Source organism: Chenopodium quinoa, unplaced genomic scaffold, assembly GCF_001683475.1.
Source record: "Chenopodium quinoa cultivar QQ74 unplaced genomic scaffold, ASM168347v1, whole genome shotgun sequence".
NCBI classification, from domain to species: Eukaryota; Viridiplantae; Streptophyta; class Magnoliopsida; order Caryophyllales; family Amaranthaceae; genus Chenopodium; species Chenopodium quinoa.
Genome location: NW_018744593.1, coordinates 2,580,656 through 2,591,635, shown reverse-complemented (window position 1 = coordinate 2,591,635; position 10,980 = coordinate 2,580,656).

Genomic DNA, 10,980 nt, shown 5'->3' with positions numbered 1-10,980 from the left:
GCTGAGCAGAGGGAAAGGGAGGCTCGGCAAAATGCAAAGCCCGCCTCTTCGGCTGCTGGGGCTGAGGCCACCATGGGACTCAACGCTGATCAGTCTGATCCCCCGGCTGAAGCATAGGAACTCGGGCAGTCGTCTTCAGAATCTTGCGGTTCATCATGTGCTTAACTTTAGACTTGCCGCTTTCTGAGTTTTTTGCCTTGTTTTTTGCTTCAGCTTGCCTTGTCGTACAGCAGTTTTATTTTTTTTGCTTATGTACGTATTTCGGCAGCTGTTATTTTCCGCTTGTGGGCGGCTGCCGATACTGAATTATTGAACTTGTAGCTCAAAAATTTTTTCTTCAGTTGCTTTATTTTTGAATGCTTTACTGTTTCTTTTCTTCAACTCTGCCGAACATAGCTGCACTGCGTGCTTCTTGCCCCCACAGAAATTGAAGTATGACTTTAGTTGAATAAGCAATTTCTGAACTTCTTCAAAATAGATATCCGAAACACAGGGCCAACTTAAGGCAATGCTTCTGGGATACAAGTCTTACTGAAGATTGACTGTCTGAAAGTTGGATATCCGAAACACAGGGCCAACTGAAGGCAATGCTTCTGGGATACAAGTCTTACTGAAGATTGTCTGAAAGTTGGATATCCGAAACACAGGGCCAACTGAAGGCAATGCTTGGGATATTAGCTTTCTGGGACTAACCTCTTTAGAACAAGTCTTACTGAAATTTGACTTCAGCTGAAAGACCAGCGTTCTTAAAGAAGACGTATATCCGAAACACAGGGCCAACTTAAGGCAATGTTTCGGATAATGGCTCTCTGGGATACAAGGCTCAGTTAAGGCAATATCCCAGGATTGTCCATGGACTCATGTCTTTGGAGAACAGGTCTTACTGATGTTTGATTTCAGCTGAAAGACCAGTGTTCTTTAAAAAGACTGAGTTTTGTAAGCCATCTGAAACCCAGTTACCCGAAGGCGAAGGTTTCAGACGAGGCTGATTTAAAAAGGCTGTTATCCTTGATTTTCTGTCTATCTTTGAAAAATGGATACCCGAAACACAGGGCCAACTTAAGGCAATGTTTCGGATAATGGCTCTCTGGGATACAAGGCTCAGTTAAGGCAATATCCCAGAATTGTCCATGGACTCATGTCTTTGGAGAACAAGTCTTACTGAAGTTTGACTTCAGCTGAAAGACCAGTGTTCTTTAAAAAGACATGAGTTTTGTAAGCCATCTGAAACCCAGTTACCCGAAGGCGAAGGTTTCAGACGAGGCTGATTTAAAAATTTTCAACTGTTGCTGTTATCCTTGATTTTCTGGCTATCTTTGAAAAATGGATACCCGAAACACAGGGCCAACTTAAGGCAATGTTTCGGATAATGGCTCTCTGGGATACAAGGCTCAGTTAAGGCAATATCCCAGAATTGTCCATGGACTCATGTCTTTGGAGAACAAGTCTTACTGAAGTTTGACTTCAGCTGAAAGACCAGTGTTCTTTAAAAAGACAGGTTTTGTCAGCAATCTGAAACCCAGTTACCCGAAGGCGAAGGCTTCAGACGAGGCTGAATAAAAAACCCTCAAAGAGTAGATAGAACAAAGAAAATTTTGAAAGGATAAACAGTTGTAAATTTTATATAAATGGCGGCTCCAAGGCCTGTCATTAGTTCAAAATGTACTTACAAAGATTGTTCTGCCCCGAAGGGTTTACACATGGTATTTTTTCAGTACATCAGCATTCCAGTGATTCTTCAACTCAGTTCCATCCAACTGCCGAAGTCGGTATGTCCCTGGCTGAAGCTCATCATAAATTTCATAAGGTCCCTCCCATGTAGCTGAGAGCTTCCCATGGATTCGGCCTTTCTGAACTGCAGCAGCATTCCGAAGGACAAGATCCCCAATTTTGAGAGGCCTTGCATGGACCCTTCGGTTATAAAATTTGCTGACTCTCTGCTTATAGGCCGCCATTTTATCTCGAGCTGAGTCTCTTACTTCGTCGAGGAAGTCGAGAGATTCCCTCATCAGTCGCTCATTCTCAGCCGAGAAATGGTGCACTCGAAGGCTCTCAGAGCCAATTTCCACTGGAAGGACGGCTTCGGCACCATACACCAGTTCAAAAGGTGAGTGGCCCGTTGCCTCTTTTTCAGTTGTCCGAAGGGACCAAAGGGTTCCAGGGAGCTCCTCTAGCCATTTGGACTTTTGATCTTCCACCCTCTTCTTGAGGGCACTTAAGATCTGTTTATTTGCTGCTTCGGCTTGTCCGTTACTCTGCGGGTGGCATACCGCTGAAAATGCCAGTTTTATGCCGAACTGATCTGTATATCGCTTCAGTGGTAAGTTGTCAAATTGCCTCCCATGATCGAAAACAAATACTCTCGGGATGCCAAAGCGAGTGATGATATTCTGCCAGATAAATTTTCTGACAGTTTGCTCTGTAATGTTCGAGGCTGCTTCGGCCTCGATCCATTTACTGAAGTAGTCAACACCAACTATCAGCCATTTTTTCTGGTACACAGCCTCTGGAAATGGTCCCAGTATATCCAGTCCCCATTGGGCAAACGGGAGTGGATTAAGGATCGGCTGAAGATCCCTTGCTGGCTGATGGATAACTGGAGCATATTTTTGACATTTTTCGCATTTCCGAACCAGCTCCTTAGCATCTGCGATCATGGTGGGCCAGTAATATCCGGCCCTCAATGCCTTGTGGGCTAAGGTTCTTCCCCCAATGTGGTTCCCACAGATGCCGAGGTGAATCTCCCGCAGGATATAATCTGCATCTGTTGGTCCCACGCATTTCAGCAATGGGGCTGAGAAGGACTTTTTCAGAAGTTCCCCCTTGAAGACAATGAACCTAGAGCTGGTTCTCTTCATTTTGGAGGCCAAAGCTTTGTCCTCAGGAGTTTCTCCCCGAAGCTTAAAAGCTAAAATGGGTTCCATCCAACTAGGCTCTGGGTCGGCGCAGCACACTTCAGGTGCTTCGTCGACACTTCTTACTCGACGCACTTCTACATATACAGACCTGTTCAGCTCGGTAAAAGATGAACTAGCAAGTTTGGAGAGTGCATCGGCCTGAGTATTCTGACCCCTTGGGATCAGCTGAACCTCAAAAGTTTTCAGCTCTGCAATGACTGATTTGATCTTGGCAAGATAAGCTATCATGGAGGGCTCTTTGGCCTCATAGCTGCCACTGATCTGATATGCAACTAGCTGAGAGTCTGTTTTTAAGCAGACATGATCGGCTTCCAAGGAGATGCACAATTGTAGGCCGGCGATTGCTGCCTCATATTCGGCTTCATTGTTCGAGGCCTTAAAAGAAAATTTTAGTGCATACTCAAAGGATTTGCCTTCGGGAGAAGTTATCACTACTCCTGCCCCCGAACCGTTTTCGGTGGAAGACCCATCCGTAAACACGGTCCAGACTTTCTTGTCACTGTCCAGCACTTCTTGGTATGAGCATTCGGCCAAGAAATCCGCCAGGGCTTGAGCCTTGATGGCAGCCCTCGGACGGTAGCTGATGCTGAATTCGGTGAGCTCAAAAGCCCACTTGGCTAGTCTACCGGATTTTTCAACCTTGCCAAGAACTTTTTCCAACGGCTGATCAGTTAAGACCACTATCTGATGGCAATCAAAATAGGGCCTCAGCTTCCGAGCAGCTACCACTACCGCGAAAGCAACTTTCTCGAGTAGAGGATAGCGGGTCTCGGCATCCGTCAGTGTATGACTGACGAAATAAATCGGTTGCTGACTCTTATTCTCTTCCCTCAGCAATACTGCGCTGATGGTGGCTGGGCTAACGGCCACATATAGGTATAGAGTTTCTCCTTCAACTGGGCTAGCCAGCGTTGGGAGTTGAGCCAGATGCTCCCGAAGCTGTTGAAAGGCGTCTTTTTGCTCTTCCTCCCAAACAAGCTCTTTTGTTTTCGGGAGTTTCAGGGCTTTGAAGAAGGGTAACCCCTTATCCGAAGCTCTAGAAATGAACCTCGAAAGGGCTGCCATTCTTCCGGTGAGCCGCTGAACATCCCTCTTCGTTTTCGGCTCAGGAAGGTCGAGCGCCGCTTTGACTTTAGAGGGATTGGCATCAATCCCCCTTTTGCTGACCATGAAACCCAGGAATTTCCCTGACTTCACGCCGAAGACACACTTCTTCGGATTCAGCTTCATTTGATGCTTTCTCAAGGTGGTGAAAGTTTCAGCCAGGTCCTTTACATGGTCCTCTAGCTTTTTGCTTTTGACGATTGAATCGTCAACATAGACTTCCATGTTTCGGCCCTTTTGATCGGCGAAAACTTGATCCACCAGCCTTTGATAGGTTGCCCCCGCATTTTTCAATCCGAAGGGCATCATTTTGTAATTATACACCCCAGCGTTCGTGACGAATGCTGTCTTTGCTCGATCGTCGGGGTGCATGAAGATCTGATGATACCCTGAGAATGCGTCCATGAAACTAAGCAAGGCATGGCCACTTGTCGAATCGACTAGCTGATCGATTCTTGGCAAGGGATAGAAATCCTTTGGACAAGCCTTATTTAGGTCCGTGAAGTCAACGCACATCCTCCAGGTACCATTGGGCTTCTGAACCATCACCACATTTGCCAGCCATTCCGGATATTGGCAAGGTTCAATGAATCCTGCCTCCAATAATTTTTTGACTTCGGCTGCGATGTCTCGGTTCTTATTGGCGGAGTAATTCCGCTTCTTTTGCTTAACTGGTCGACACGCTGGGTCAACATTAAGCTTGTGGGAGATGAGGTCTGAACTTATCCCGGGCATATCAGCTGCCGAGAAAGCAAACACATCTCTGTTATCCCGAAGGAGCTGAATAAGTTCACAACGGGTGTCAGGATCAAGGTCCATCCCGATTGTTACACATTTCTCAGCATCTCCTTCGGCCAACTCAACTGTTTCAGTCTGTTGGTCCATGTCCATTGCCGATGGACTGGACTCTTCAGAATCTGGTCTGCTGCCAATGTCAGCAGGTGTCCCAGTCTTTGTGTTCTTCGGCTGGCTCTCTGAGTCTTTCGGCTCAGATGAAGAGTCAACCTTTTCCCTTTCGGGACCTTTTTCTCTGGGCACTGATCCTTGGGCCGAAGCACTTAGGCCTTTCGGCTTTTTTGTGCTCGGCTCTCTTTCTTTTTCTTTCTCCTCCTCATCCTTGTCGTTATCTGGGCGACTACTGGATGGCTTGAGGTAGTTGCACCTTCGGGCGTCCTTCTGGTTGCCCTGTATCCTTTCGGGGAAGCCGGCGTCTGAGACGTAAATCATCAGCTGATGATAAGTTGAGACGACCCCTTGGATCTCGTGAATTATGGGTCTCCCCAAAATCACGTTGTACACTGAAGGAGCGTCGATGACCAAAAACTCAATCATGACGTTCCGGGCTGCCTCATCGCAACCGATGGTGACAGGAAGTGTCACCTTCCCATCTGGATAAGTTGAAGCCCCATTGAACCCGGATACCGGATAGGGTACCGGCGTAAGGTGCTTGGGCTTCAGCTTAATTTGGTTGTAGGCCTTTCGGAACAGAATGTTTGCTCCGCTGCCACCGTCAACAAGGACCTTACTGACGTCGTGGTTGGCCACCGTGGCGATGATCACCAACGGATCCTCGTGAGGGAACGTAATCCCCCGGCAGTCGGCGGCTGTGAACGTCATGTTCGGCACCGGCGACTGGGGAGATTGAATGTCAGCGTTGTTCACCTGGTGAGTCAAAGCTCTAAGGTGACGCTTGTGCTCCCTCCGAGAGTATATTCCTCCCGAGATAACATTGATCGGAGGGAATTTCCCCTCCGGTTTTTTACTGTTTTTCCGGGGGAAATCAAGGTCCTGCCGAGAGTCCTTTGCTAACCTCTCGGATTCTTTTTTCTCGCGGTGATCCGCGATGTATTTTTTCAAGTATCCCTTCCGGACCATGTCTTCTATCTGGTCCTTCAGCTGGATACACTCCTCAGTGTTGTGGCCCGAAGACTCGTGGAAGTCACACCACTGATTTTTATTTTTTCGCTGATACCACTCTGGGAGTGGTCTCGGCTTTCGGTAACTCTGCTCCTCCTTCGTCACACTGTAAATTTTGGCGCGTGGAAGAGAGAGCGGAGTGTAGGACTCGTATCTGCCTGTGTATGAGGCAAACCTGTCCTTCTTTAGGTCGCTGGCCGAAGATGGCTCCGGAGCCTTTGATTTTCCCTTTGCCTTATGGCCTTGGCCTTCAGACAAAGGTATTTGCCTCTGTTTCCCTCCCCCGGATTGAGGTTGGGTTTTTGCTTTATTCCATTCTTCGGCTCGGATGAACTTATCCGAAGCACTAAGAGCTTCCTCCAAGGTCTGCGGGGTATGCATGACCATGAAGTCTAGGAATTTTCCTGGCTGAAGGCCATTCTGCATTGCAAAAACAGCTAGCCCTTGGTCCAGCTGAGAGACGCTTGATGACTCGTTACTGAAACGGGTCAGGTAGTCTCGGAGGCTTTCGGTTTCCCCCTGTTGCAGACCCATGAGCTCTGCGGTAGTCTTTTCTCGGCGGTTTGCCGTGGAAAACTTGCTCCTGAACTTGGAGGACAGATCATCCCAACCTGTTATGGAGCCTTGCCTTACTCCCTTGGAGATCCACGCTTGCGCGACCCCCTTGAGAGTGGTTGGGAAATATTTGCACCAAGTTGCCTCGGATCTGGGGCAAAGATGCATATGAGCCTCATACGAGGCCACGTGGTCCTTCGGATCCGTGGTCCCGTCATATGTGATATGCGACGGTATTTTAACCGTGGGTACGCGCTCTTCTAGTATCCATTGCTCGAATGGTGAACTAGCGGGAAGCATAATGGCCTTGCCCTTGTTCCTGGCCGAAGGGACCGCGCTCCGCCCTCTCAGAGAGGTAGGAGTGGTTTTCGTCCCTGGCTGGGAAGTCTGGGCCTCGGCTGCAGGGAACGTGAGGCGACTACGCACGCTCGGTTCCTGGCCGCCGAGTCGGTCAAGGACGCTTCTGCGAGCAGTCTCAGGTTCCCGGCGAGCAGATTCTGGCCGAGAAGCTGAGCTGCTGCTCTTATGCGCTGCTGGTCTTGAGGATGAGGATCCTTTAAATAATTGAGAGTTCTTCTTCCTCTGTTTTTCATTTTTCCAAGAATCCTCCTCCCACTCTTCCAGTTCCCGGAAGGAAGGAAGCTTCCCACCGTCATGGTCTAACTTCCTCCGCTGATGCCGGGTATGCGGAGGAGTTCGATCACGAGGCGGTGGCATATTCTGTGCCCTCATTGCCTCCATGAGTACTGCCAGCGCTCTTGCCACCTCTTCCGAACTGGGCCCCGTCAAAGGGGTCTCCGGCCGAGTGTGGGCATGAGGCCGTGCAGCCGATGGTTGGCTTCGGGACACTGAATATGTCCTATGATCAGACTGACCCCTGCTAGACCGAGAGTGGTCCGGCCTATATTGAGAGTCATGCATTATAGGAGATAGGGAATCCTCCTTGTGTGATCCTCCCCCCGAGCCGGCACCCTTGGGAGAGTTCCGGTCCGGCGAGGGCGATGGTGTAGGGGTTTTAGGCTTTTCGCCCGCTCCTTGACGGAGGCTTTTGCTCTTGCGGTTCTTAGCCATGGCTGCTAAGACAATTGCAAGATGATCTTGGTTAGGAATTTGGCTTAAAGATTTTTGAAAGTCTTCCCCACAGACGGCGCCAAATTGTTTCGGTTGAAAACAATGGGACCTTGCCGAAGGTCCACTAAAATGGAGAAGACTGGATTCGATCCAAGCTGTGTTGGGCCGAAGGTTTCCTGCACAGTTAACACACGTAAACTAGCCTCGGGGGTGTTTCCGAGGAAGGCCCCTCCGATGCTAAAGTCAGTACAATGTGTAAAAAGGAAGACACTATGCAAGAGAGTTTGTAGCTTGAGGCTTTTGTGGAGTATTTCTCAATGCAAGAATGAGCATATGAGTTGGAATAATCCGTGTATGAGATAATGTATGTGATGATGCATGTGTTGTTGTGTCTGATAGTGTATACGATGTTATGAGATGTCTTATGTAAGAATATGACTCTCTCCTTGAATGTGTTAATATGAGGGCTTTTATACCTCATCATATTTGGAGAGGTTGGGCTTTAGCCCAATTGGCTTACTTTGTGGGCTGACTTTTGACTTTTGAGCAATTGGAGAGTTGAACCTTGACCTTGGGCTTTTAATTGGATCATTTAGTGCTCAGGCCCAATTTTGACTAAATTGGACCCAAACAACATATATTATTATTATTGATATTCAGTAGATCATAGTTGTTAAAATTCCGATCCGAATCCTACAATCCTATAATTCTATGATACAAAATTGCGTGATCTTAAAGTTTGTAGGATCTTACGATCCTACTTCGATATTAATTATGAGTGGTAGGATCTCAACACGATCCTACGATTTTATTACGATCCTATGATCCGATCCAACATTTTACTATAATATGAGACTTTGATTTATTTTGACATATTTTTTTTTATTACTCATTAGGTTATATGCACCTAAATTTAATGTATTCAATAATTATCGCTAATAAATTAGCGAATCCGAGACAATTATATGATTTTATCAATTGACAACTTGAAATTGTCATAATTAAGGTCTCATTCTTGACAAATTTGCACATAATTTATTAATTTAAACTTGTGTTATTAATCTTCTAACTACCATACAGACAAAGCTAAATGAAGATCGACTTTTCTTAAGCAAATCAATGTCTTTTAGCATTGAAACCCCTTAGAAGAAATGTTTTTAAGTCAATTTAGAGCAATATATAATATTATTCGTTATTAAGTAGGATCTTACGATCCTACGATCCGATTCTATCGATTCGATCCCACCCCCCCTTCATCGATCCAGGGTAGGATCCCGATCCTAATAACCTTGCAGTAGAATATTCATTGGACCGTTGAAAGATATTATACGCAGCATTTTTATTATTTTTTTATAAGGAGAAGGGTCCTACTGGATCGGAATCTCTCACCGGTTCAGGTTAGTGAGCTCGACATTTTGGGAATTGAATAGAGTAAGAGAATTCCCACCCCAAAGTGCTTTTAGTGAGATTTGATCCCATAAAAAATAAATTTATTACCATTAGACCAAGCTTTGCTCGGTTGACCGTTGAAAGTTATGTGCAAAAGTAAACGATCACGTACATTATTATTGATAAATACAAAGTACTATTGGATCTTCTGTATTTGTATACAAGTTGTATTTTCTCTTGATTTTGTAATTGATTCCCTTAGCTGTACATTACGTAATTAGTGTCTTAGTCTTATACAAGTATAATTTTGTAATAGTCTTTGATTGCTTTAAATTAATGTATTACTTTCTCAATTTTTTAGATGAATCACAATCTATAAATAGTTTTAATTTAGATATATTACTTTCATTTTTAATTAATAAAATTTCTCTATCTCTCACATATTACGGTACCTCTTTTTTTATTTATTTTTTTCTTTTCTTTCTATCTATTTACTCCAAAAATTGCCTAGGATTTTGTGAGTTCAAAAGTGATACATCTAAAAAAATAGAAAAACTATATCACAATATTCATTAGACTACTGAATAAATATGCAAAATTTAGAGACTACCTTACCATCATAACTCATTAAACCACTTATCTGAGTGAGACTCTGTTCATTTCACCTTGCAAAAATAAGTTCAATTCAGTAAAAATAATTTCAGATCACTTTGTTATGCTGGATCTTAATACAATATTAGAGGGTCAACTCAACTAAATGGTTAAACTAGTAGTTGAAGTCATTGATTTATATTTACCGAGTACTTAAAGTCTTTTTATGTCATGCATAAAGTCACCTGTTAAGCTAATTTGTATGATAATTAAGATTTAGCAATTACCACACGTTTTATGCACTTAATGGGTTCTTGTTGTGTGATTGGCCTCAGTGTTTATTGAGAAGCTATTGCGGGAAGTTCCAGAAGTGCAAAAGATTTACCTCATGTTAAGAGCCAAAGATACGGAAGCTGCAGCGCAAAGATTGAAAACTGAAGTGAGTTTAATAAGTCTTATTTTAAGTGTTACAATTTCACTTTGATTTTTTCAATAAACTTCAAAAACATATGTTATTCCGTAATGTATAATATACAAGAGGAGTGAATTCAATTTGTTATTACTACCTCCGCTTCATATTACTTGCAACATTTGCCAAAAATGACCGCTTCACATTACTCGCAACAAATATTTTTCTTTTCTCATTTAGTAAGTTTTTGGCTGCAAATTGACAATTTTACCCTTACTTTTTTTAAAACACCTTATTAGAACTACTAATCTAATTTCCTTATCTTTAACACAAGATTAATTATTGTTTTCGGGATTTTTTTCCCGCCACGTGGACCAGTCAGCACCTGCCACGTGGACCATTCAGGGGCTGCCACGTGTAATGCTTCAAGAGGTCCAGCATGGGCTAATCGCGTCACGCCACGTGGCCCACAATCTGCCAACCTGGAAAACGGCCAACAGGGCCCGAATCCCTAGGCAAGCCCAATCAGTCCTAGGTCTACCATTTAACCTAGTATTGGGCATGTACTTCGAGGCTATAAATATAGTAATTAGCCTTCATTAAACACATTCAGAAATAATTAATCATCTCACCAAGAGAAGCCTAACCCTCGTGCATACTAATTGCTAGACCAGACTAATTAGCATTAATTGCACACCTTGATCACCATCGATCACTCCTCCCTTCCGAGGAACTAGATCACCCTTTTACTTTCCGCACCATTTACTCCTCATACACGTTCTAACTTGATCGTCGGAGGCGGAGCTCCCACCACCCGGAGTCTCCGTTGTTTTGCAGGTACAGGCGTAAGGATCCCAATCCCGGAATTGTAACTCTCCCGCAGGACATCAAAAGACCCCGAAACATTTTGGCGCCGTTTGTGGGGAGAGTACTTTTGAGATGGAATCACAGTCTGTACCAATTCTAAGTGAGAAGCGTCCCATGGACGACCCCCTGGTTCAGACGGACCAGGATACTGACAATGAA